Source organism: Lissotriton helveticus, chromosome 7 (genome assembly GCF_964261635.1).
Source record: "Lissotriton helveticus chromosome 7, aLisHel1.1, whole genome shotgun sequence".
Classification (NCBI taxonomy): Eukaryota; Metazoa; Chordata; class Amphibia; order Caudata; family Salamandridae; genus Lissotriton; species Lissotriton helveticus.
The window spans coordinates 496,193,839-496,218,388 of record NC_136068.1 but is presented as its reverse complement, the minus strand read 5'-3'; positions in this window follow the sequence as shown (position 1 = coordinate 496,218,388).

Here is a 24,550-nt window from a genome sequence, read left to right as displayed (position 1 = left end):
CGATAAGTCCAAACCCAACAAATTCTCATTGCAACCAGTCATTAAAATGAGCGGGGCCTCCAAATCATAAGGACCAATTGAAATAGGCAAAGGGCAAGAAACCGGGTTGCGAACTGGGGCGCCAGAGAATCCTACAGAAACATTTGTTAAGCCAGACAAAGGTGCCCCAGGGAGTTTGGAGTGAATGATAGAACTCCTCATTGCACCAGTATCCAAAAGAAATGGCTCTGAAACACCCAATGCAACACCTTCAACATAAGGCCCATTCTAATCCACTGGAACTGGTACGACTCCCTTGCTTTGTCCATGGCTGTCCTAGCTAGTGTGAAAATCCTGACTCTCATTCTCAACACAATAATCGTCATTGTAATATTGTACAGACTGAGTATTCTGCTGATCAAAATAATTCATAGAATTCTGAGGGGGAAAGGAACGCTGTGTCTGAGACAACGCACCTCGCCCTCTACCCCTGGGTGTTGACTGGAAACCATCATGGCCTCGCGACCCTGGAAATCCATCATTACGCTGCTATAAAACCGGACAGCTATTCTTAAAATGACCTTCCTCTTTACAATAGGCACATTGACTAGGTCCTAGCAAAGGTCGTGGAACAAAAGGGGCAGGTTTCTGTAACAACCTCTGAAACTGGGGAGGCTGTTGAAATTGGCACTGAGCAGAACGAGGGGGATAAGCCTGTTGCAATAGAACCTTCGTTTTTAATTCTTTAGTCTTTTTCTCTATTTTATCCTTTTCCTCCTTATCCCTATTCTCGTAATACTGAGCAGTCGCTATTATCTGGGCAGACGAAGAAACAGCCCATGAACTTTCAGAGTCTTTCAATTTATGTGATAGTTCTGGAAGTAAATTAAATACAAATTTATCCAAGAATAATCGCTGTCCACCCTCAGTACTCATATCTTGACCACTGTGGTCGATGAACGTCTCCTCAAAACGGGTAAAGAAATCGGAGACACTCTCATCTTTCTTCTGTTTACATGCAGCCAACTTATCCCAGTTAACACGTAAGGCAGGCATCATCATTTTCATTAAAGTGATGATCCTACCGGGCACTTCTGTAATCAAAGCATCGGGTTTAGCACCACCTACTTGTGCTGCATCCGTGGCAGTTATAGCAGCCCAATTTCCACCTAAAGCTTGATCATGGTCCTCCCTACGAATCCGAGGCCATAACGCTTGTGGGACTACATTTCCAATCAACATATCAATATCAGCCAAATTCATGATACACGCACCAACAGTCTGGTACAGCTCTTTATAATACCCAGCAGGATTTTTACGAGGGTCCGGTAAAGACTGTTTAAGCGCCAAAACTTCTGATCGTTTCCAGGGGACATGTACCCATATACGCTGGAAATGAGCAGGGACACCTGGGATATTGCCTGCCTGTGGAACCGCATCTCTCCATATTGGAGGGACTTCTCTCATAGGGTAATGTTTCACTTTCTGTCTGACTGCAGGATCATGTTCAAGAAAAGCCTGAGAAGAAAATAAAGACGTGAAAGTGACAAGTGTCCTTATGGCGTCCTCAACCTCAGAACCCACAGTAAGTCCTTTGTCAAATGTAGCCTGTACGTCTAACAGACCCTGGGGAGCTAAACCCAAATCCATATCCTCCCATCCTTTGACGAGAGTGTCACACATAACATTAAAACCATATCTCTGTCTAGGCGCATCCCACTGGTGAAAGGTGCTCATAATATCAGGTACACTATACTGTGGACCACTCATGATCCATTTGTGAGCAAGATTGTTCAACACAATTCGCTCATCGGGACCTGGGAGTTGACTACGGGATTGCCTTCGAGAAAGAGCAGGAGTCAGGTTAAAAGACCCAAAGAGGGGGGAGAAAAGGCCAGAAACAGTATCGACCAATCGTTTACGAGCTGTGGGAGAGTCAGACAATGGAACGGGAGACAAGGCATTAGGCGAAGCAGGAGAGGGGCTGACAGTTACAAGAGGAACCGGTGGTACAGGAGACTGAGGTACAGGAGTCCGAGGGACAGGAGTCGGTGGCAAAGGAGGCGGGGGTGGCAGTACTGGAAGGGGCAATTAGGGAAGAGCCGGGACAAATAGTGGAACAACAGGTGGCTGAACAAGTGGTAACAATGGGGGTGTATTAGCACCTTGTACATAGGGAGGAGGCAATCTCAACAAATGGGACATTAAGGGATCTTCATCAAGATCCTTACTCTGTGAAGAAGTAGGCAACACAGGGTAACATCTATGTATTGCCATACGATGCTGTCTTTCTGAGACTTCAATCGCCTGATCAATCTCACTATCTTTAAACTGCTGGGCAGCCTGTATAATCGTCATACCTTTCTCTTTCATATCTCTTTTCGCCTGCTTAATTTCTCTCTGTTTGGCTTCCTTACGCCAGAGGCGGAAAGAGTCAAACATTGCCGGCCGGGCTTTTCTTTTGAACAAAATTGCTTCTAGATTATCTAATATGTCAGGCTCGAAGCTACCATTTTGTGGCCACTGCAGAACACCATCTTTCTTTGTGTATCGGATCCATGCCTCGTTAAAGGCAATGGGGCCAACACCATGTTTTGAATAGAGCTCATAAGTGGGAGTTCCAACCCGAGGAATTGGACAAGAATCCTCCAGCCGGGAATCCCTATTACAATCAAGACAACAAAACTTCCTAAACTTGCTAAGACCAGGCATCTTTAATTCACTGGTCTGCTTACAAACTTCAAGGGGTTAGAGCAAAGAACACAGCACAAACGTACTCACCCGTTGGCTTCGGCTATTGCAATGGTCGAATAACAAAAACAAAGAAGTCGGCGCTACCCACGAATACTTAACTAAGTGTTCTCTCACGCCAACAGAGGTCCGTCTAACATCTCACAAAACCAGTCGTCACCAAAGGGGCCAAGGCAGGGCGGCAGTCAGGGCAGCAGTCGTCAGCAGCCGTCGGAAAGGAGTAGCCACGCTGCAAAAGACCTTCGGCCAACTTCGACATACAGGGGTCGCTTGACGAAGTCGAAAATTGAGAGAATCTCACCTCTGGCCAGCCTTACCAGATTCCACGGCATGAACATTATATCATATGCTGACGACACTCAGCTCATCCTCTCCCTATCCGCAGACCCCATGAACACCAAAGCCAACTTCACAGGTGCATGACCAGCGTCGCCATCTGGATGCAAAATAAGTGCCTCAAACTCAACACTGACACAATAGATGTACTCATCTTCAGAAGCAACACTTCCCTGTGGGCCAAGTCCTGGTGGGCCGCAGATCTCGGTCCCTTCCTCTCACACCCTCAGAACATGTTAGTAACCATGGCATCATACTTGACAGCAGCTCACCATGAAGAAACAGATAAACACAGTGTCCACAGCCTGCTTCCTCACTCTCCGCATACTCCAAAAAACCTTCAAGTGGCTCCCCGTCAGCACAAGACGCACCATCACTCAGGCCCACGTTACCAGCTGCCTGGACTACAGCAACACCTTTTACATTGGGGTCACCTCTCAGCTGCTGAATAGACTTCAGACCATCCAGAACGCAGCAGGCTCGTACTTGATGTCCTAAGGTGAACCCACATCAGCTCTCACCACAGAACACTCCACTGGCTCCCCATCCACAAAAGGTGCCAGTTCAAAATGCTGACCCACGCCTACGAGGCCCTACACAACAAAGGACCAGCCTACCTTAACCACAGGCTCAACTACCACCAACCCGCCAGACATCTGCGCTCTGCATTCCCTCTCCCACCCCCACACTCCCCACTTCCGCCGAAGCAGGAACTGCAGCCGCTCCTTCTCCCACTTGGCAGCCAAGACCTGGAACGGCCTCCCACCTCCGGACCTCCCCATCAATGCAGGAGTTCAGAAGGGGGCTAAAACCTGGATGTTTGATTGACCAGGCCCAGCAGCAGCTACCCCCAGCGCATAGATACCCTCACAGGTGATAAGCAGCGCTTTACAAATTCGAATTGAATGATTGATACTGACCACTGTCTTTGGAATTTATTTCTAAATAATACACTCTAGTATTCTCCTTGCATGGTGGACATCACCAGGATGATCTAAGCGGGATCTTCTTCCAATGTTTCAATTGTAAATGAACGAGGCGCCGGCAGCATGGAGCCGAACTCTGACTCCCATAACCAGATGTACCTTAAAAGTATCAGTTCTGCTCGCATGCGGGCCTAATAGATACATTCTTGCGCTTTGCACTTTTGAAAGTCAGCAGTAATTGATTCCTATACTGTTTTGTTGTAGACTTTCATAGATATATAGGGGTCGATCAGGATGGCGGACGGAAGAGCCACCGCGGCCCTGGAGTAGGCGGAAAAAGCCTTTTCCGTGTCCGCCTGCCGCGGATACTCCGTCCGCCATATCAGGATAGGAAAACGTGTCAAATTTCCGTCCGCGACGGAAAAACACGCTCCGCCGGCCAACTACACACGACCACGCGGCGGACGGAACACATCCGGACGCTCCGCCGTACGCACTGATGTCGAAGACCGTCCCCCAAATCAAGATGGCGGAAAACACACATAAAACCGCAGCGGAAAAACAACCTGTCTTAACACGGCGGAATCCCCACAGCGAACATAGGTGACACAGCCGAGATACCCACCGCAAGCTGACCACCACCATGGACCCGGCGCTACACGCTTTCCCGATGCTCTTCGCGATCCACCACGTCCTAGTCATGGCCTACTATGGACGACGACGCAGGTAAGGTACAAACCATTGGCTGTCTGGAGGGGAATACCAGCAAGGGACGTGACGTAGGGAGGGGGAGTGTCATGTTACCGAAACCACTGATGAGAAGCATATACGAATACACATTTGCAGTACGCAAGCAGGAATGACAACGACAGACCACGAGACTTGATAGACTACCTTTATTGTCCAAAATAGGGGTCAAATCACAGTGTATGCGTGAGCATGGGCAAAGTGGGCACCAGAGCAGGTACAACATAGCAGGCAACGAGAGGGCAGCATGCAGTATCAGAGCAACAACAGGGCATTGTGCATTACAGAGCAGGTACATCAGAGGCAGGTAACGAGAGGGCAGCATGCAGTATCAGAGCATCAACAGGGCATTGTGCATTACAGAGCAGGTACATCATAGGCAGGTAACGAGAGGGCAGCATGCAGTATCAGAGCATCAACAGGGCATTGTGCATTACAGAGCAGGTACATCATAGGCAGGTAACGAGAGGGCAGCATGCAGTATCAGAGCATCAACAGGGCATTGTAGAGTACAGAGCAGGTACATCATAGGCAGCACGTGAGAGGGGCTAAGTGCATCAACAGTCCATTGCACAGAACAGGCCCATCAGAGGCAGCACGTGAGAGGGGCAAAGTGCATCAACAGTCCATTGCACAGAACAGGCCCATCAGAGGCAGCACGTGAGAGGGCCAAAGTGCATCAACAGTCCATTGCACAGAACAGGCCCATCAGAGGCAGCACGTGAGAGGGGCTAAGTGCATCAACAGTCCATTGCACAGAACAGGCCCATCAGAGGCAGCACGTGAGAGGGGCAAAGTGCATCAACAGTCCATTGCACAGAACAGGCCCATCAGAGGCAGCACGTGAGAGGGCCAAAGTGCATCAACAGTCCATTGCACAGAACAGGCCCATCAGAGGCAGCACGTGAGAGGGGCTAAGTGCATCAACAGTCCATTGCACAGAACAGGCCCATCAGAGGCAGCACGTGAGAGGGCCAAAGTGCATCAACAGTCCATTGCACAGAACAGGCCCATCAGAGGCAGCACGTGAGAGGGGCAGTATGCAGTATCAGAGCATCAACAGGGCATTGTGCATTACAGAGCAGGTACATCATAGGCAGGTAACGAGAGGGCAGCATGCAGTATCAGAGCATCAACAGGGCATTGTGCATTACAGAGCAGGTACATCATAGGCAGGTAACGAGAGGGCAGCATGCAGTATCAGAGCATCAACAGGGCATTGTGCATTACAGAGCAGGTACATCATAGGCAGGTAACGAGAGGGCAGCATGCAGTATCAGAGCATCAACAGGGCATTGTGCATTACAGAGCAGGTACATCAGAGGCAGGTAACGAGAGGGCAGCATGCAGTATCAGAGCATCAACAGGGCATTGTGCATTACAGAGCAGGTACATCATAGGCAGGTAACGAGAGGGCAGCATGCAGTATCAGAGCATCAACAGGGCATTGTGCATTACAGAGCAGGTACATCATAGGCAGGTAACGAGAGGGCAGCATGCAGTATCAGAGCATCAACAGGGCATTGTAGAGTACAGAGCAGGTACATCATAGGCAGCACGTGAGAGGGGCTAAGTGCATCAACAGTCCATTGCACAGAACAGGCCCATCAGAGGCAGCACGTGAGAGGGGCAAAGTGCATCAACAGTCCATTGCACAGAACAGGCCCATCAGAGGCAGCACGTGAGAGGGCCAAAGTGCATCAACAGTCCATTGCACAGAACAGGCCCATCAGAGGCAGCACGTGAGAGGGGCTAAGTGCATCAACAGTCCATTGCACAGAACAGGCCCATCAGAGGCAGCACGTGAGAGGGGCAAAGTGCATCAACAGTCCATTGCACAGAACAGGCCCATCAGAGGCAGCACGTGAGAGGGCCAAAGTGCATCAACAGTCCATTGCACAGAACAGGCCCATCAGAGGCAGCACGTGAGAGGGGCTAAGTGCATCAACAGTCCATTGCACAGAACAGGCCCATCAGAGGCAGCACGTGAGAGGGCCAAAGTGCATCAACAGTCCATTGCACAGAACAGGCCCATCAGAGGCAGCACGTGAGAGGGGCAGTATGCAGTATCAGAGCATCAACAGGGCATTGTGCATTACAGAGCAGGTACATCATAGGCAGGTAACGAGAGGGCAGCATGCAGTATCAGAGCATCAACAGGGCATTGTGCATTACAGAGCAGGTACATCATAGGCAGGTAACGAGAGGGCAGCATGCAGTATCAGAGCATCAACAGGGCATTGTGCATTACAGAGCAGGTACATCATAGGCAGGTAACGAGAGGGCAGCATGCAGTATCAGAGCATCAACAGGGCATTGTGCATTACAGAGCAGGTACATCAGAGGCAGGTAACGAGAGGGCAGCATGCAGTATCAGAGCATCAACAGGGCATTGTGCATTACAGAGCAGGTACATCATAGGCAGGTAACGAGAGGGCAGCATGCAGTATCAGAGCATCAACAGGGCATTGTGCATTACAGAGCAGGTACATCATAGGCAGGTAACGAGAGGGCAGCATGCAGTATCAGAGCATCAACAGGGCATTGTAGAGTACAGAGCAGGTACATCATAGGCAGCACGTGAGAGGGGCTAAGTGCATCAACAGTCCATTGCACAGAACAGGCCCATCAGAGGCAGCACGTGAGAGGGGCAAAGTGCATCAACAGTCCATTGCACAGAACAGGCCCATCAGAGGCAGCACGTGAGAGGGCCAAAGTGCATCAACAGTCCATTGCACAGAACAGGCCCATCAGAGGCAGCACGTGAGAGGGGCTAAGTGCATCAACAGTCCATTGCACAGAACAGGCCCATCAGAGGCAGCACGTGAGAGGGGCAAAGTGCATCAACAGTCCATTGCACAGAACAGGCCCATCAGAGGCAGCACGTGAGAGGGCCAAAGTGCATCAACAGTCCATTGCACAGAACAGGCCCATCAGAGGCAGCACGTGAGAGGGGCTAAGTGCATCAACAGTCCATTGCACAGAACAGGCCCATCAGAGGCAGCACGTGAGAGGGCCAAAGTGCATCAACAGTCCATTGCACAGAACAGGCCCATCAGAGGCAGCACGTGAGAGGGGCAGTATGCAGTATCAGAGCATCAACAGGGCATTGTGCATTACAGAGCAGGTACATCATAGGCAGGTAACGAGAGGGCAGCATGCAGTATCAGAGCATCAACAGGGCATTGTGCATTACAGAGCAGGTACATCATAGGCAGGTAACGAGAGGGCAGCATGCAGTATCAGAGCATCAACAGGGCATTGTGCATTACAGAGCAGGTACATCATAGGCAGGTAACGAGAGGGCAGCATGCAGTATCAGAGCATCAACAGGGCATTGTGCATTACAGAGCAGGTACATCAGAGGCAGGTAACGAGAGGGCAGCATGCAGTATCAGAGCATCAACAGGGCATTGTGCATTACAGAGCAGGTACATCAGAGGCAGCACAACTACGTGTCCCTACCAACCCGTCACAGGGACCACAAGAGTGCCACGCAGTTCTCAATGGACACACCATGTGAATTAACATTTGAGTGAAGTGTACAGCACCTCACATCACAGATTCAGGGGGACTGCGTGAACTACCTGCCTCGGACACACTGGCAGCACCAGCAACAGGAGTGTGAGACACAGCCACAGCCCGAGTGACACACACATGGGCCACGGACCCAGACACACTGGCAGCACCAGCAACAGGAGTGTGAGACACAGCCACAGCCCGAGTGACACACACATGGGCCACGGACCCAGACACACTGGCAGCACCAGCAACAGGAGTGTGAGACACAGCCACAGCCCGAGTGACACACACATGGGCCACGGACCCAGACACACTGGCAGCACCAGCAACAGGAGTGTGAGACACAGCCACAGCCCGAGTGACACACACATGGGCCACGGACCCAGACACACTGGCAGCACCAGCAACAGGAGTGTGAGACACAGCCACAGATGTAGTCACTGACACGTGAGCCACTGACCCAGACAGACTGCCAGCACCAGAAACAGGAGTGTGCAACACAGCCACAGATCTTCTAACTGACACGTGAGCCATAGACCCAGATACACTGCCAGGACCTGCAACAGGAGAGGGCACAACTGACACTGTGCCACCATCTGATACATGAGAGTCAACTGCACCGGCGCCACTGGGACAACTGAAATGATGAGCCACAGGGCTGTATGGGCCAGGAGGCAGGGTGGGCCTGGGAGCTGGGGATAGCTCACCTAGAGCCAAATCGGGGTTTGCAGGTGTCAATGGTGTGTGTCTGCGTTTCTTAGGGAGGTGTGAGTGCACCCTGGACAGGACAGGACTGCCAAGTGGTGGGGACTCCAAAGAATCACCACCCAGCATAGGTGGAGCAACTGCTGCCGGGGATCTGGTTTCGGGGGACGTGCTGGAGCCTGCTTGTCGTTTGCTCTGTGCCTGCCGCCTGGACTCGGAATGATGTGTAATGGGGGATGCAACAACAGGGGACACCCTCCTCTGCTTCTGACTCTCCTGGATGGGAGTGGAGGTATGGGGGGACTCCGCCGCGGAGACATCAGTTTGGCGTTTAGTAGAAAACATCAGCCTCAGTGCAGCCAGGGGTGAAGTATGCCTGTCCTTGATTGCGCCATTGTCCATGCTAGATGCCTTGTCCGTAGCATGTGCCTTATCCTTAGGTGGAGTGTTGTCTCTGGATGTAGCCTGTGCCCTGCTCGCCGCCCTGTTCCTGCCAGCAGACTTGTCGTCTGTGGTGCACCTGCCTCCAGCAGACACCTGCTCCCTGTGTGTGTCCCTGCCCTTGGGAGTGTTCCTATCCACTGCTGTGGGCCTGCTCTTGGGAGTCTCCCTGCTCTTAGTAGGTGCCTTAGTCTTCTCACTGTCCTTGGGAGTGTTCCTATCCACTGCTGTGGGCCTGCTCTTGGGAGTCTCCCTGCTCTTAGTAGGTGCCTTAGTCTTCTCACTGTCCTTGGGAGTGTCCCTTACCTCTGCTGTGGGCCTGCTCTTGGGAGTCTCCCTGCTCTTAGTAGGTGCCTTAGTCTTCTCACTGTCCTTGGGAGTGTTCCTATCCACTGCTGTGGGCCTGCTCTTGGGAGTCTCCCTGCTCTCAGTAGGTGCCTTAGTCTTCTCACTGTCCTTGGGAGTGTCCCTTACCTCTGCTGTGGGCCTGCTCTTGGGAGTCTCCCTGCTCTCAGTAGGTGCCTTAGTCTTCTCACTGTCCTTGGGAGTGTCCCTTACCTCTGCTGTGGGCCTGCTCTTGGGAGTCTCCCTGCTCTTAGTAGGTGCCTTTGTCTTCTGACTGGCCTTGTCCAAGGAACAGTCCATGGACATGTGAGTATCCCTTGCCTTCGGAGTACCTTTCGTGTTGAATGCCTGTGTAGCTCCGGAAGGCATGTCCCCCAACAACACTTGTGGATCCTGTGTGTGTACTCCAGTGCATCTGACGTCGTCTACGTGAACAGATTTAGCTGATCTAGGGGATGGGGTCTGTGCCCTGCGTGCCCTGACGTGCTGTCTGACGCTGCTTCTAGTGCAATAACCTGTATTTGAGTCCTGCTCTGAATAATCACTACCCCCTGAGACATCCAGCGGTGTAGATGGGGAAACAGAAGTAGCACCCTGTTCATTCGACTGTACTATTGCAGACGACACACTGCTTGCCAATGACTGCACTGTCCTGTGTAGACCTGCAAGATCGCCATGCATCCCTTCCATGAATGCCACCACCTGCCCCAACTTCCTATCATGATCCTGGAAAGCATTTGTCATATTGGTCTGACCCACACACAGCTGTCGCAGCAGATCAACGGCCTCAGCACACAGTGCATTTTGGCTCACCGTGGCAGGGGCAGCGGTGCCTGCACCGAACGCCACTCTGCTCCCCCTACTCCTTCGGCCACGAACAATACATGGTGCAGTTGGCGGAAGTGTGGGCCCTGTGTGCTGTCTTCCGACAGAAGGTGATGAGTGCCCACTCCCAGTCTGTGACAACAGTGCAGGCTCACCAAGAGTGTCCGACGAGGAGGACGATGGTGTCTCCACATGCGAGTCCTCAGGGACGGTCCTGTCCCCCTCTCCGGCGCTGGCCTCCTCCGTGTCAGTCTGCGTGTGTGCGAAGTCTAAGCCGGAATCATTTCCTCGGCTACTCTCCACCGTCTGTGGCTGAGTGTCCTCTGTCAAAGCTGAAATGCACAGAAAAGATGTGTGAGTCATGGGCACACTCACGTACAGAAGGAACAGGATAGCCAAATCACATAGCAGACAAAGGTTCATGAGCCCTCATCCTGCACATGGCCCACCCCTACCAGTCATCCTCACATTTTCTGCCATGGGGACATGGACCACTAGGGGATGTGCTTTAACACTCAACTACTAAGCAAGTGGCGTGTCAACATGGCGGACCTGGATGTCAAATGAGTACCACCCAATGGGACCAAAATGCCATCACAGGCATACATACGCAACACGGAACTCAATAGTGTGTCTGTGCACCAATACATGCATAGCACTCACAAGTTTCCTACACAGACAGTATGCTCACCGCTAGTTTGCTGTTGATCGGCACTCAGACGTTCGGCCAGTTCAGGATGCGTCACTGCAATGATACGGTGCATGAGAGGGGTCATGGAGCGTCGGGCCAGACGGGGCGTCCTTGGAATCAGGCCCAGTGTTACTTCCGCTACATTCTTGCTCAGCCTGGAAATGTCGTCCCAGCGTTTGTGGCAGTGTGTATGTCGTCTGTTGCACACCCCCAATGCCCGTACTTCCCGTGCTATGGTCCTCCACAGGTCCTTGCGAAGGTGCAGCTTGACCTACCATGATGGGAGACAAAAGGGTTTAAGTCAGTGGACAGGTGGCCTGTCACACACATAGGGGCAAGACGTTACTGTCAGCAGCCATGCACAATCAGGAACATATGTCTAGCCCACACTACACAGCTAAGATATAAATAGGCCTGATCATTTGGCCCCCTCATGCACACCAACATGTCCCACACTGCACTTACCACCCGTCCCGGTGCGCCGTAGAGGCGTCCATAGTTGCGGAGTACACCGTCCACGAGGACATCAAGCTCCGCGGCGGTGAAGGGTCGAGACCGGATCTCTTTGCCACTCGACATGGCAAGATCACGGAGTATGGCACTAGAGCAGCAGTCGGTGGTCAGCTCAGCAGCAGCAGCAGCAGGTCGAGGTGATGGTCACAGGCAGCAGTCGGTGGTCAGCTCAGCAGCAGCAGCAGCAGGTCGAGGTGATGGTCACAGGCAGCAGTCGGTGGTCAGCTCAGCAGCAGCAGCAGCAGGTCGAGGTGATGGTCACAGGCAGCAGTCGGTGGTCAGCTCAGCAGCAGCAGCAGCAGGTCGAGGTGATGGTCACAGGCAGCACTGGTCCCCAGGGTAGGAAGTTTCATTTTGGCCAAGACACATATATAGGGCCCTCAGCACGTGTCAGTGGCATACGTCGCCAGCAATTGGTCAGCCCTGGAAGCGTGATCGTGAAATGGGCCAATGACTGGCCCTGTTGTTGCGGTGCACAGCTTCCGCTACTTGCGATTGGCCGTATGCGGCCAGCGTCCCTCTTCCCATTGGCTGCATGTGCAGGGACCGTCACGGGCACACATCGGCAACCGCACGTGCAAGCTTCAGGCACGGATGCTTCAGTTGCAACAATGTACTATCACTGGCGCCTCCATGGCGGGGCACGTACACAGCGGGGGAGGTGCAGGCCTATACACCCTGCAGATGTACTCAATGGACATGCCAGTTCATGACCCCCCTTACAGTCACCTTGCATCATCCACCGTACACCGGCCGGAGCGGCCGGCCCATGAACAACCGCCGTGCCCGGCCATGAACACAACCGCCATGGCCGGGACCGGCGGTTGTTCATGGCCGGGCACGGCGGTTGTTCATGGCCGGGACCGGCGGTTGTTCATGGCCGGGACCGGCGGTTGTTCATGGCCGGGCACGGCGGTTGTTCATGGCCGGGACCGGCGGTTGTTCATGGCCGGGCACGGCGGTTGTTCATGGCCGGGACCGGCGGTTGTTCATGGCCGGGCACGGCGGTTGTTCATGGCCGGGCACGGCGGTTGTTCATGGCCGGGCACGGCGGTTGTTCATGGCCGGGCACGGCGGTTGTTCATGGGCCGGCCGCTCCGGCCGGTGTACGGTGGATGATGCTAGGTGACTGTAAGGGGGGTCATGAACTGGCATGTCCATTGAGTACATCTGCAGGGTGTATAGGCCTGCACCTCCCCCGCTGTGTATGTGCCCCGCCATGGAGGCGCCAGTGATAGTACATTGTTGCAACTGAAGCATCCGTGCCTGAAGCTTGCACGTGCGGTTGCCGATGTGTGCCCGTGACGGTCCCTGCACATGCAGCCAATGGGAAGAGGGACGCAGGCCGCATTCGGCCTTTGGGAAGTAGCGGAAGTTGAGCACCGCCATGGCGGCGCCAAATATGTGATCTTGTCAGACGCTGCACCGTGATGTGTTGTGTGCAGTTGCGTCATGAGGGATGTGAGCGTGATTGTGAAAGGTCATATGTCATACAATATAGCATGTGTGTCCATACAATGGACATCGGTCGGCACACAATGGCCAACAGATGTGCATTCGTACGTGTTGACGTCGGGTTTGACCCTACAGACGTTGTTACATCTTCACAACTACACAGTACATCACGGCTGTGTGGCCAATTAATGCATCTGTTGTCAGTTTCTTGTTGTGTCGAGGTGACTACAGTGGTGGTGGTACACATGCATTCCGTGTATGTGATTTATACGTTCTGTCACCATGCATGTCATTACCGTATGCACATCATCATTGGTGGTGGCATTTGTGCTTGATGACATGGCGTGTGTAAACTTATCGTTTGTGTGCATGCAGTTGCATGAGTGTCTGTGATGTGTCTACGATACATTAGGGTGACGACTGGAGTTTTGTCAGTAAGGTACACATGTGATGGAGTTGTACACGTATGCGTCGTTTGTACGTTGACCTAAGTTACATCTCTCTCCCACACAGGAGGGCTCCAAATGTGCATCGCCCATACACTCAGCTGGAGGATATGGTAGACGAGGAGGTGATTCGGAAATTCAGGCTGGATCGACGTCGGTTGCTGGAGCTTGTGGCTCAATTGTCTCCTCATCTGCAGCCACGTAGAACGTATCCTGGCTCGTTTACACCCACTGCAAAGGTCATGGCGGTACTACATTTCTTCGCTACTGGCACATTTCAGTATACAGTTGGAGGTGCCGGGGGTATGTCACAGGCAATGTTCAGCACGGTTCTTCGGGATGTGTTAACAGCTATGATGCTGTACAAGGATGAGTACATACATTTCCCACGTCCGGAAGAGTTGCCAGCTGTCAAAGCTGGTTTCTATGCACTGGGCCACATACCTCACGTTGTGGGCTCAATTGATGGCACGCACATCGCGCTCATTCCACCACGGGCACGCGAACAAGTGTTCAGGAATCTCAAACACTTTCATTCGCTGAACGTGCAGGTGGTGTGCCTGGCGAGCAACATCATCTCCCATGTGTGTGCAAGATTTCCTGGATCCGCACATGACGCCCACATCATGCGAACCAGCAATGTCCCACGACTCATGGCAAATCTGCCACCCGGTCAAGCGTGGCTTGTTGGTGAGTGTGCAGTGGGGACTCTTGTGATCTCTGTGTTGCATGGGGTACCCACCATATCTTGTTCTGATGTTTGTCTCTGTCATCCCCCTACATAGGCGACTCGGCTTACCCAAACCGGCCCTGGCTCCTCAGTCCCCTACGTAATCCGAGGACGGCGGGTGAAATGCGGTACAATGAGGCACATGGAAGGACACGGAGAGTCATCGAACGTACCTTTGGACTGCTCAAGTCTAGGTTTCGGTGCCTCGATAAGACCGGAGGGGCCCTGCCTTACTCACCAGGAAAAGTATGCAAGATCGTGATTGCCTGCTGCATGCTCCACAACCTGGCAGTACGCAATAACATTGAACTGCTGTTGGACCCTGAAGACGAAGGAGTTCCTCGGCCTCCCATCCCACCCATGTCGACTGATGAGGATAGTGGTGAGGAGGAAGGTGTGGACCAGAGGCGCCAGCTCATTGATCGCTACTTCCCTTGAATGTGAGTATCTACCTCTAGTGGCGGATGACATTGCCTCATGTATGTTCTCTGGTGTTGTGTGGATATGGGGTTAATCAGCTGGGTGTGGTGTGTGATGGTTGCACATGTGTGTCTTCATGTCTTTGGACATAGGAGTGTCCATGATGTGTGTGCTCCCATCCCATGCTTGTGTGATGGTTGTCGTTTGTGTAATGTTGCTGTGCATTGTGTTGTGATGTGTGTGAATCTCTTTACTGACGTGTGTTTGCTGTCTCTGGTTTTCTCTAGGTCACTCCCGCAGCGCCATGATCATGTGCGACTATGATCCCTGTACCTGTTTACGTCTGTATCTGATGGCAATCATGTGAATAAACATGGAGGCAAAACATCATTGTGTGAGTAAATGCAATTTATTGACAGGTTGTGCTTTTGTGCTGGTGAATATTTACAAGTAAGTGGGGGGGAGGGAGTTGGAGTTGAAGGTAATGGCAGATGAAATGTCCGTGCTGACACCACATTGGGGGGTGTCAGGCTAGTCCAGCAGACCAGTGGCAATGATTGTCTATGTGGGACAGGATGGTTTGCAGGGTGAATGTCTGGCACAGGCAGTGGCATTGTCAAGGTCGTCCCCTCTTGGAGCGTGTGCCTGGCGCTCCAACACTGCTCTCAGCAACTTCCTGCCTCGGCCGCCCCCTCCGTCTCGGAGGTGGTACAGAGGCAGCTGGGAGGGCAGGTTGGTGATGGGCCACATCCGTCGCCAGGGGCTCAGGTGGTGGTGGCGGCGGTGGAGGCGGAGGCGGAGGTGACGGGGGAGGCGGAGGTGACGGTGGCGGTGGCGCTGACACACATGGTGGAGGGGGGGGGGGGTTGTTCCGGGCAACCCATTCCCTCCACATCGTTGCCTGCTGGCCCATGATCACCAACATCTGGCCAAGGATGCCAGAGATCTCGCGCAGGCTGTTGGTGTTGTCCACTGAGTCCTGGTGAACACGATCAGCGTTTGCCTGGGACCGGTCGTATGAGGCCTGGCACCTGGCAAGAGCTTGTAGGGACTGTGCCACTGGCTCGGGTAGCTGTCCCTCCTCTGACCGGCGGTGTGTGGGTCGCCTGATTGGCAGTTGTCCCGTTGCCTGTGTTTGTGGCCCACTCACCCTGCTTGTGTGTGGGGCCGTTGGACCAGCGTTGCGCGCTGGGTCATGCTGGGTGGCACCGGCAGGAGTCGTGGTGCTGGTGGTAGTGGTGGTACTGGTGGTACTGGTGGTACTGGTGGTGGTGGGGACTGTGCAGATCACAGAGACGGGTGCCGCGGGAGTCACACATGCGACGTTGGTCGGTCCCGGGAGTCCCTGTGAGCCAGATGGCCCTGGCTGCGTGCTTGGTCCCGCTCCATCCTCCGCCCCGGAGCTGCCTGTGTCGTCGTCGGCAGAGAGTCCTGTAGGTGTGGGAGGCGAGGCTGGCGGCCGGGTACTGCTTTCCCCAGTCAGTTGACGATCACCTGAGGGACAAGATCGAGCTGGTCAGTAATGTGGACAGTACATGGTTACATTGATTTGTAGACATTTCTGTTTCCTGTCGCACACACCCCACCCTCCACCACCACCACCACCCTCCCCGTGCACATGGGGGCCTGTTGGGAGTTGTAGTTTGGGCCTCTCACACACCCCACCCTCCACCACCACCACCCTCCCCGTGCACATGGGGGCCTGTTGGGAGTTGTAGTTTGGGCCTCTCACACACCCCACCCTCCACCACCGCCACCACCACCACCACCCTCCCCGTGCACATGGGGGCCTGTTGGGAGTTGTAGTTTGGGCCTCTCACACACCCCACCCTCCACCACCGCCACCACCACCACCACCCTCCCCGTGCACATGGGGGCCTGTTGGGAGTTGTAGTTTGGGCCTCTCATACACCCCACCCTCCACCCCACCCTCCACCACCACCACCCTCCCCGTGCACATGGGGACCTGTTGGGAGTTGTAGTTTGGGCCTCTCACACACCCCACCCTCCACCACCGCCACCACCACCACCACCCTCCCCGTGCACATGGGGGCCTGTTGGGAGCCATGGACATGTTAGTGTGTTGGTGTCCGACGTGCATGGGTTGGGGCGTGGGGGATGTTTAATCTCAGTTGTGTGAGCCTGACCATGTCGTGCTGATCGTGGTGCTTGGTTTGTACTCACCAGTCTCTTCTCCTTCGTCAAGGCCGTCTAGGCTCTCTGGGTGTAGTATCACCAGCACCTTCTCCTCCCAATCGGTGTAGGGTATGGGCTCCGGGGGTGTGCCACCGCCAGTAAGATTGGCTCTGGCGTGGTTTTTCGCTCGGATGCCCTTGACCCTGGTCTTAAGGTCATGCCACCGCCTCTGAATGTCGTGCTTGGTCCTCGGCACAGTCCCCGACGCATTCACCCGAGTGACGATCCTGTCCCACATGTGGTTCTTTTGCGCCACGGTCGTCTGCTGGACTTGGGCCCCGAAGATGTTGGGCTCCACACGGATAATTTCATCTACCATTACCCGCAACTCTGTCTCCGTGAATTTGGGGTTTTTTTTGGGTGCCATGGTGTGTGGTGCTCAGTGTGTGAGTTGAGTGAGTTGGGAGGTGCAGGTGTGTGGTGTGTGATGTGTAGGATTTGTGTGGTGGGTGTTTGTGTGGTAGGGTGGTGGGTGGGTGTCTTCTATGTGATTTTATGTGAGTTAGCAGTGTCTCGAATGGCCCTCTTGCTGGCAGCAATGCTGTGGTGCAAGGGATTGTGGTTGTGTGGGGGTGTCTTTTTGTAGTCGTGTCTCAATGGTTGTTGCGAGTCAGGTGGTAGGTGGGCGTGTTGACTTGTGTGCATTATTGGATAATTGGGACGTGTCATGGTGGCTTGGGCTTGGGGGGGGGGGCCTTGTCAATGTTCGTATGTTTGCTTAGGACTTGCGGTGCACTTTCATACATTTGTTAGGCGCTAGGGATGTTGTGCGTGTTGGCCTTCCGCCCTGATGCTGTGGTTCTCGTTGCATTGTTTCCGCCGCGGACGTGGATGGCTGTGAGTTCCGTTGTACGGGCGGATTTATCCTAATTGCGGCCACGGAGTATTCTCAGGGATGGCGGTACATGTTTTATTTTCCGCGGTCATTTCCGTCCGCGGCAGTGGTTGTTCATTGGACTCCGTCCGCCGCGGACGGACTTGGTTGTGTTCCGTCCACCGCGGACGGTGTTGGTTGTGATCCGTCCGCCGCGGTCGGAGTTTCGTGACATGAATATCCTAATCCCAACCGCGGTTTCTCCGCGGCGCAGCCGGGAGTAAAATTTCCCCCACCATGGCGGACAGTACCCATTTCCGTCCGCCATCCTAATCGGCCCCATAGTATCCACCACTATGGATAAAATAGAGAACCCTTTTTTCGTTAGGTAAGTGACAGTAAATTCGCCCACACCTATTTAGATTTAGTTTGAGTGGGGAGACAATCTATTTTTGTATTTACAGCAGTCCACGCTAACACGTGGTGCAACTGTGATTCGTGCCCTTAAGACTAATTAATTTGATGTTTGGGGACAAACCATCGCATCTCTCTTTTCTGGGTCAGTGTATATGACTTGTGATTGTGTGACACAGCGAGTATACACAATTAGGTACAGGATGATATCCCTTTTGTAGATATCTAGATTGATTTCATTGTAAAGTAAAGTTAGAGAATTAGTAATTGAGAATTGTTGTGTGCTGTTTAATAACTTCAGAATTACTACAGAGGCATGTGCTATTTATCCCATTATTACATTAGATGCTGACCTTTAATTAGAGCGTGTGCATTATTAAGGACCCCTTTTTTTCCCTACTTGCATAGGCGGCTGGCTTTAGTCTTGATGACCCCCCCTTCAAATTCATGAAGGGGTCAAAACGTCAAAAATACAATTTGATTGTAGTTTGATTTATTCCCACTGAAAACCTCAGAGACATTTGCCACGATTCTTGGATGTTGAATGTTTACAATCTTGGGTGTCTACATTATTCTTAAGCAGCTCTGTTCATACCTATTATATACTTCTTTGAGCACTCTAAACACTTATTTCATAGCACATTTCGAACAGCACGCCCCAGTCCTATGAGAAGATGAGGTCTTCTGAAGCACCAGAAGCAGTGTCAGGTATTCTGTTAGGAAAATAGTTTGGCGGGTCGTCCACTTCCGGCAGTGGTGTGTTTCAAATGCAAAGCTTGGGTATGAATTCAGATGGTTTCCTTTCTTAAGGCTTGATCAGATAAGTGCTTGATGGGTTGTTTAATAAGCATACTTAAATTTAAAACGCCAAGAAACTATCCGTGTGTAGTAAAAATAAGATTACAGAGCGACTCATCGTCATGAAAGGCACAATGTTCCAGCAGAGGTGTTTTAATTGCAAATGTGTGCTTGCTGCTGCTCACGTTCATTAGATCATTTGAAGGGAACTAGAAGTACAAGTCCCAAAATGTGTTTGTTTGTTAAGTGAATGCCAAGTGCTGGAGCATTGCATCATTAGTGGAACTGAGTCACCAGATACCTTTGTATATCAAGTCTCATTGGGTTGCTTTAATGTTTACTAGCACAGAACGGGGATATAGTTAAGCAGAACTGTTCATTTATCAATTTACTCAATGTCCTTTGCATATTTGATCCTAAGCCAGTTAGGTGATTCCCCATGACTTGCTTTTCGTTTTTTCTTTCTTTCTTGTGATGACAACAATAACAAATTGCATATCATGTTTTGCATGTAACATTATTAGTCTTCTTTACAACAGTTCGGTATGACAGATTAAATATTGCAAGCGTTTAAGTTCAAGTTCAAAGTTTATTATGTTTTGGCTCTCGAATGAGGGCCACATAAAATTATACACACCATTATACAAGAGAAATAATAAATGAATAAAGACATACAACAAAAGGAAAACACTACTTATCGGCGAGTAAAGCAATCATCAACATCTCCCCGTACATCATTAATAAATATCTAAAAACCCTTTAAAAAATTTAAAAATTCTGGAACAGAACATTTCATTTGGGGGGCAGTAGAGTGCATGGAAAAACATTTTTACAATTACAATTCCCAATTGTAAACAGATTGGTTTTAACCATTTATGGCGCAATAGGCGCAGTGCAGGACAAATAAACAAGACGTGGTTACGATCCTGTATAGCATTATTACAGAAATTACATATTGGAGATACCCCATACCATTTTGCCAAAAGAATATTGAGTGGAAGCAAATCATGTCGTAAAAGGTATCATAATCTACGGATTCCATGGGGAATATTCCAAATAAGATATTGTTGGGACTGCTGTGGGATATATGTTTTTACCAATGATTCCCTTTCTTTTGAACTGGGTTGGGCAAGTATATCCAACTTATAACAAAGTTCCCGAGAAGTACGTTTTAGTTTAGACTTTAGTTCGGAGGGAGATAGTAAGAATAAAGTACTTTCATCCAGCTCTAGCAGAGCTACTGCTTTTCTAAAGTCTTTTACTAATGACGAGAACTCGTTAAAGTTGCCCAGAAGTTCCTTTTTAATAGTTTCTCTTAGGGTACCAGATTTACTTCTGGCCAAACTGGCTACCCATCTTACGAGAGCAACCAACCCCTGTGCCCAACAACTTCGGAGTCCGAATTCTAACCTGCATGAGGATGTAGAACATGCATTGTTAAAAGAAGAGATTTTTCTCAAAACCTTTCCTTCCATTTTTTGCAGAAATCCCCATTGTTTCAACTCCACTAATTCAATTCCATATAGTAGAGTTGCGGGAATTTTCGCTCTAAATACATCCAGAAAGAGAGAAAAGTGTCTCTTCCCGGTAGCATTATACAAAGAACATAACCCCATACCATGGGCCAGCGCTTTACGAGAATTATGTTCGATATGGGGGTTCTCACTAAGATTAGCTGATATTATTTTTCCCAAAAAGGTATAGGTCTTAACCACCTCGAGTTTTTGACCGCCAATAGACCAATTATAACTTGCTGACCTACATTTTTTCTTGCCCGAAATGCACATGATTTTACTTTTCGATGTATTAATTTTCATATAATGTGCTTCAGCAAATCGGTTCAATGCATGTAGACGATTAGATAAACCTTTCGGGGTCAAATCTAAAACAAGTATATCATCCGCATACATTAGGACCGATATAGTTGACCCTCCAATTGTCGGAGCTAGTCCCTCACAAGCTGCAATAGAGGATGGTAGGTCAGCCGTGTAGAAAGAAAACAATATAGGCGCCAATATGCACCCTTGTTTTAGCCCATTCTGAGAGGGGATAGATTGAGTGAGACCCCTTTCTCCACCTTGTAGCACCTTACACCATGTGTTCGAGTGTAGCGACCTAACTAATTCAAGTAAATATCCTGGCATGCCCAAAACAGCCAGCTTTCTCCACAGCGTTGGACGATCCACCTTATCGAACGCCGTGGAGAAGTCTATGAATGCTGCATATATGCCGCCACCTCGAACATGTACATATTTGTCAGTAATCACCTGCAATAATGTCAAATTGTCTAAAGTTCCATGCTCTTTACGGAATCCTGTTTGTTCCATGGGTAAAATCTTATTTAATTCTACCCATTCCATTATTAATAATAAAAGGCATTTAGCGAAGATTTTTCCTATAGAGTCTAATAAGGCTATTAGACGATAATTAGATGGCTTCTCCCGGACACCCTTTTTGAATATCGGGATTAGTATACTTCCCCTCCAAGATTCAGGGACTATTCTTGATATAAAGCATGCTTGAAATACTGGAAGAAGAATCCTACTCCAAGTAGTAACATCCTGCTTAATTATTGACATGGGCAGTTCATCTGGACCCATAGCTCCGGAAGAGCGCATACTCTTTATCACGGTAGCTATGGATTTCTCAGTAGGGAGTACTATTTTATGCTCACTATTTGGGACTAGATTCCATGTATCTCCCATTGCATCATTAGGAGCGTATAAAATAGTCACAAATGATGTCCAGACATCTTCCGCAATAGAGATTGGAGTGGGAGTGGTCATTGAACCACATCCTTTCCTTATTATGGACCAGAATTCTCTAGATTTATTATGAGTCAAAGCCTCTCTTAACTTAATCCAGAGAGAATCTTCTTTTTCTCTTTTTAACTTAGATCTCAATCTAACTCTCCTTCGTTTTAATAGCATTAACTGACGCTCATTTTCCCCAGATCTATTAAGGTATTGTTTCCTAATGAGTTTATTTATCTCCTTATTCAGTAATAATAATGAGCTAGGAGATTAATATAATCTCTTAGGATTTCCCATTTTCTTAGCTATCCCGGTGATTTTTTTAATGAAAGTTTCAAATTGTTGAACTTCCATCCCTTTCCACTGATCGAGTTCAAGTGAAGTTTGGGCAAGGAAGATTTGTACATCCTTCGTATTGGTAGCTCCCCAAAAACATCTACCTGACTTACAGTCAATAGTAAGACCTCTATTCTTTACGGACCAGGAGTTAGTTTCTGGGGGAATTAATGAGACAGTTATGTTGATCATTTTATGGTCACTCAAGGAAGAGTGAGAGATCACCATATCTTTAATAAAAGAGAACGTATCATAGTCCGTAATTGCGTAATCCAAAATGGACTCACCCCTATATGATCCATGTGTATAATTAGCAGGAGTATCTGAGGGCATTCTGCCATTTACAATGAGCCCCTCGAAATGACTGAGATCCTCCAAGAGAATCTTACCTCTTTTGTTAGTTTTTATTTTAGTAGGCAGGAGCGCTTGGGGAATATTATATGCTTCTTCCTTAGATTTATTTCTAAACATGTCTAAAGTGAAATTGGACACTTTACTATTTAAGTCACCTACCAATAATATGTAGGGGGGGTGCTCTACCTCTAGTAGTTGTTTAACACAGGAAAACATTCGCTTTAGAACTGGGTTAAAAATATCTTCAGGAGGAATATATGCATTTAAAATTACAAACGAAGACCGACTACCCGCTGTGGCTAGATTAGTAATAGTTATAGATTGGAAAAGATTACTAGTGTCCGTGTAGTGGGAGAATTGCCATTGTAAAGAGTTGGATAACAGGCAGGCAATTCCACCTTTTGAATGACCTTTTTTAGAAGGAGTAGCAGGGGCCTCTAGGACAAAATAATCTTTCCCTCCGTAAGGGAGATTTTTACACCATGTTTCCTGGAGACATAACACATCTGCATTTAAGGAGAGTAGAAAGTCAAATTTCTCGGGACAGTTATACAGGCCAGCAGCGTTCCAAGAGACAATTTTTAAATGAATGTTAAAGATGTTGGAATAGTCGTGGGTTATTCGTAGTGTTGTTTGATAAGACCCCTGGTAACCAATTCCACATCTGATTGTCTTCTGTTAGAGGAATATCTATGTTGTCAGGTGGTGGGAGAACCTGAGAGACCATTCGTTTGCCTCTAGAAACCCAGATTTTTAGGTCTTTATTGCAGGTAGAATAATCATCCTGCTTAGGAACCAGCTTTGTATTTCTTTCTCTAGAGGAAGTACATAAAGCACTATTAACATAAGGTAACACGTCAATTCCTCTACATTGGAAAGCTTCCGCCTGTTGAAGAACAAGATTAGTAATTATTTTAGAATAAAATGTTACCCTTGTTCGTTGCCCATTTACTGATCTTATTGGTAAGACTAAATCGATGTCATTTGATAAAATTAGTTTTAGACTTTCAATCTCTTTGAAGCAGTTAAGCAGCCAAGATCTATTCAGTTTTAAGTCTAGATCGAACAGAGGGAAAAAGTCCAATGTCAACGTATCCAAGTATGTCATAGGACTTTTTACTGGCTGAATAATTGAACTCCTAGCTATATCAGGTTGAGGCCGGAAAGTAGGGGCAGATGGATTAAGTACCTTTGCTACTATCGGCATGATTCCTGTATCATCAACAGTCAATGCTAGCGGTTCAAGCACATTTATCACAGGACATGGAATCACCTCATTCATAATAACCTCAGCGGAGGTTCCCCCCAATACATTGTTAGTGATACACTCCACTACCTCTTTAACGGAGATATCCATTAGTAGGTTATCTCCACTTTCTATAACATCATGTACTTCAGGCATTATATGATTTTGGAAAATGATTTGCCTTGGTCTTTTCTTTTTATATTTGCGTAGCAACTTCCTGATTTTCCCTTTAGATTTTACTTTTGTAGTTTTATTAGCCGTCAGAATTCCTTCTGGTTCTTTTTTTTCCTGAACAAAGATGGGAAAGAGTTCATTTACAACCGTTTGTACTACCTCTACCAAACTATCTTCCTTTACAATAGACTCTAAATCTTTTCTCTGTATATAGGAAGATGGGGTAGGGCTCTCAAGGGGCTTATGGATGTCAGCCTTTATAGACACTCTCAACGGTGTATTAACCTCCAGAAGGTTAATATTATCTACGACTTTTTGAGCAACAGGTTCAGTAGGAGAAATAGTCACATTCGCAACTTTTTTAGCTAACAATTCCTTCAATATCTCAGTAACAGAAGTGAGAATACAATCCGAACTCACAGCAAATTTACCAAGTAAAAGTAAAATAGAGGACAGAATTTGTTCAAGAGCTATCAGAGACTCAGAAATGGGTTTCTCATTTTTTGGATAGCTAGATGGAGCAAAAGAGCAAATCCCCGATAGATTAAATTGTGGAGATTTCAAATCACTCTGCATTGATAAATTGTCATTGGATTTGATTGAAGGAGTGCTGCTATATAGCAGCAGTCCTGA